Consider the following 4,652-nt stretch of genomic DNA (forward strand, 5'->3'; position numbering starts at 1 on the left):
TTAATTTAAAACATGACAGTACTTGAGAACATAACAAGAATACCTAAGAAGCACCCTCCTTTGATTTTACTCTGTCCCTTACTCAGTAATATATTATAGGAAGTTCAGGCTGGGGAAAGCCAAAAATGAAAGAAAGGTGGCCATGAAACTGTGTTGCCTGTTTTCTTTTGAGTGGTTGATCGTTTGTTTAATCTATTTTCTGATTACAGAATGTGTTTTCTATACTCTGTTCTTCTTAAAAGCTCAAAACTCCAAATAGCCATATTGTTGACCTTTCCAAGGAAGTAATACAATCTTGAAAACAGGCATCTAACACATTCTCAACTAATAGAGTCATTCTTTAGTCTTAGCATTTTTTCCTACCAGTTAGGAGCATCCAAAAGATACACCTTTTATTTCAGTTTAAATATGAATTTTTAAAACTTTACTCTAATTCAAATGTTGCCCATGCAATTCTTGCAGAGTCATTGCACTGGTTTTTAAAACATTTGAATGTCTGTCTGTGGATGGGCCTGAGCTGCATTTTCTTTTTCTCCTGGGATTTAAAAATCTAAGCATTAGCTCTGGTATATATTCAGCGACTTCCAGAGAGAGAAAAGCATTTGTTCAAATATATAATTTGATATCACAACATATAGATGAACACTACTTTGAAAGACAACTCAATATAACTTAAGGAAAAGAAAGAGTAAAGATATGCAAAAGTAACATTGTAACATTATGCTCTTAAAAGGATTTTTTGCTTTCCAATGAATTTACTGGAGAATAAATAATGAAAGTCGCTTATATTATTTGATTTATAAAAAATTAAATTAGGAAATACATATGTTAATGAGTAGGGCACCTGCAAGATGGTTTGTATGGCATTTTATAAGCGACTAGGGCTAAGCAAATATATTTTTTATATTACATTGAATAATAACTTTGTGGCATGAATTTTGCTCTATGCATGTGATAGATGTATAACTTCTAACAGTGCTACTCTAAAAGATTCATGAGTTTGGATCTAACCCATGCAAAAGCCCATCATCTAGTGGACAAGAGATACATTTTACAAATTAATTATGTCACAAGGTGATAAGTCTATGATAAATATATGATTCATAGATTTGACATTTTATTTGTATCTACCAGATACAAACAGATGAGGTTTAGGACGGAGGATAGGAAATCCAAGCAGAGGAAGCACTCTAGCAAATTCATGGAGATGTAGTTAATGCTGACACAGGGGACCAACTCCATATAGTTTAGGATGCCTTTTGTGAAATACTAAAAGCTTATATGGAGGAGGTACATAGTACCTGCATAATTGAAGGTAGTGTACTCTAGACCAGCCAGTTGCATTACTGTATTGATAATGTATAGTCATTGAGAGGTTAAAAGTACACAAAAACTGGTCATTTTTTGGATTTAGTAGGAACATTCTGGTAGCAATGTAAAAGTTTTATGAGTGGGAGGGATCTGACTTGGAACAGTGATTTGCTGCTCAGGCATATTATAATATTAGAATCACATGAAGAGCTTTAAAAAAGCTCTGCAGATTTCTGTTCCCCATCCCACATTTAAAGAGGTCTGAGAACCTATATTTTTCAAAAGTTCCCTTATTAGTTATTTATTACTACATAAACACCACCATAAACTTTGCAGCTGAAATGACAAGCATTTCTTATCTCAGAGGTTCTGGAATTAGGACATGGTTTATCCAGTTCTTCTACTTCAGGATATCTCACAAATGTTGGACAAATAGGGGGTCCCATCTGAGGTTTGACTGGGAAAGGATCAGCTTCTAAAGTCAGATGGCTGTTAGCAGGATTCAGCTTCTTGTGGGTTGTCAGACTGAAAGCTTCATCTCCATGCTAGCTGTTGCTTGGAAGCTGTTTCTGTCCCTCATCACATGGGTCTCTCTACGTGGAGGTTTACTTCATTAAAGTCAGCAAAGAAAAGAGTCTGCTAGCAAGAGGGAAGTTATACTCATTTGTAGCGTAATTATGGAATAGACCTCCCATTACCATTGCCTTTTTCCACTGTCTTGAAGCAATTCGCATGGCATCCATACTCAAGGTAGAAATGTATACAAGGGCTTGAATATTGGGATACAGGGGAAATCAGGAACCATCTTGGAGTCTACAAGAACACAAACCTCATGTGATTCTGATGCACACAGAAGTTTGAAAACACTGAATCAGAGACTTTAGGATGCAAAAATACGGCAAGGATTAAGCTGAGAGAGAAGATCAAAAACTTTGAAAAAAATAATGTACATAGAACAGGCGATCCTTTTGTATGGGGAATGGGGTTAGCTAGGAGACAGCCTGATTATCAAGCTTTGGACATGGTCATTGAGTATATAATTGAGTGTATAGTGAAGCCACTAACCAAAGGAGGAAGTAGAAAAAGAGAAATATGTTTTGAAAAAAATAATAATGGATTTAGTTTCAGATCTGTTGTAGTCAAAGTGCCTATGGGGTGTGTTATGTGAAAACATTTACAACTTTGTAATAAGGTCGCAAAAATAAGTGGATGGCATGTATATTCAATGATATTCAGAAGCATTGTTTGCCAGGCCAAGCAAAGGCTTATTTCATTATCTAGAAGAATGTTCTTCATTCTGCTAACTGTTGACAACAGATTAAATGTACTAGACTTAGGTTACATATTAACTTGCATATTTTTGTTCAGTGCAGTTGCAATTTCTTTTTAGTGGAAAAGATAAAGCTTATGGTTTGTTTTTCTGTATGATATTAAATATTTTTATAACTACCTTGGCAATCTTATTTGTCATGAAACTAACTACAAATGACTAGAGCCATGAATAGTTTCTGAACTCAGCTTACCATTTCATTGATAAGATGAAGAAAATATTTGACAAAAACTGTTTGTATTTGTATGAATCATGTTTTTATTTTATTTTTACATTTTGAGAATTATCCTTTAGAGGTTTTGAAGGTACTGCCAAGATGCCCAAGTGAATTCATTTAATGAAGCCAATTAAACTGCACTGCCTAAGAGACATCTCTCTCTCTCTCTCTCTCTCTCTCTCTCTCTTTCAACTCTCTCTCTTTCAAGCTGCTCCTGAAGTAGCAATCAAATTTTACCTTTGCTGACTCTCTGATTCTCTAGATTTTGTCTCTACTGCTTTGTTTCTTTGTGTTTTTGGTTCTTGTCTTTCTTAGAGTCTCATTCCATTTGTACATAGAAAATGTTATCCCTCAATAATGGCGACGGTTACCAGAAAACCAGTTTTATGATCTGACCTTTTGATGATTCCTGCCAAGACGATGGGAATCTGTTCTCTGTTCCATGTTAAATAGTAGAGAATTTACCTTCTTATTATTTTGTTCTATCTGTGCACACAAATCAATTAAGAATCATTTTGTGGCCACTAGAAAGGAGATCTGGTGTGGTGAGTTTCTGTGATTACTTTACCCACAGATGAGAATGGAGCTGCACATTGTGTGCCTGCCCATCTGTAACTGAGAAAAGCCTTTATCTGTTGCATCTGTGCAAACTATTTCCTACTTCCATTAGGTTCCAATTAATTAGATTTTGAAGTTCCTCTAATTAAAGGAGCTCTGTTCTAATTACTTCATAGACAATAATAAGACTAACATAAATCTATTTCTCCAAAATTGTAGAAAATAAAGAAGCTGAACTTTTCATACTTACATGTGTTAGATTTTTACAGATTTTTTTTTCTTTTTACTGATAAGCAAGAAATATTTTTATATAAGAATTCAAGTTTACATCATCCAGGTAAATTCTTAGATAAATCGCATTATTTGAATGAGTTTGATTTAAAAACACAGCTATATTTGAATTGGCAGAAACAGGGAGTAAAACAGTGAATATCAGAGGCTGGGAGTGAAAGGATGGGGAAGATGTTGGTCAGTTAGGAGGAATAAATTTTAGAGCTCTACTATGCATCATTATGACTATAGTACTAACATTATATTATATACCTAAAAATTATTGAGTGGATTTTCAGTGTTTTCTCCATACACAAAAAATAGTAATCATATCAAATAATTCATATGTTAATTGGCTTGATGTAACCAATCCACAGTGCAAACCCATATTAAAATGTCATGTTTTATACCACAAATCTATACAATTTTAATTTGTCAGTTCAAAAAATAAAAAATAAATAAATGCACACAGCTACATGGCTTCTTCCATGGAAATCTTTAGTAAAAGGCAAAAGATTTATACACACATGGCTTTTTCTTGATGTGAGTTGCAGATTTGTGTTTGTTTTCACATTAGTTGACACTAGTTCATCTGAACTTACTAAATTTCTTACACTGCTTTACTAATCAGATAAGCTAAAATATGATTTATCGTTATGGTTAATATAAGGCTGTGTTAAACTAAATTGAGTCACAGGTCTGACAAATTGTTTCATATAAGCTGACTCATGCTTTCTAATGCGTTAGTTTAAAACATAATATCCAAGATTCTTAATTAACTGTATAACCATGGGCTAATATTAAGTCTAGTTAATAAATAATCTTTGGATCTCTGGATAACTTTTTAAGTAAGAAAGAACACTGATACTTTGATCATAAGGCATAGTTGTTAACACGTCACTTTCTTAGTATATTACATAGTGGCAATACTTTGGGTCTTGTTAATGAATGTGTTCTCTTGCTTTT

At 33.7% G+C, this 4,652-nt stretch overlaps 1 pseudogene; it reads right to left on the reverse strand.

Annotated features, from left to right (window-relative positions):
- Positions 1 to 4,114: 4,114 nt before the first annotated feature.
- LOC120367827 (U5 spliceosomal RNA) lies at positions 4,115 to 4,249 on the reverse strand (annotated as a pseudogene).
- Between the last annotated feature and the right edge of the window lie 403 nt (positions 4,250 to 4,652).

This window comes from Saimiri boliviensis, chromosome 3 (genome assembly GCF_048565385.1).
Source record: "Saimiri boliviensis isolate mSaiBol1 chromosome 3, mSaiBol1.pri, whole genome shotgun sequence".
In the NCBI taxonomy this organism is placed as follows: Eukaryota; Metazoa; Chordata; class Mammalia; order Primates; family Cebidae; genus Saimiri; species Saimiri boliviensis.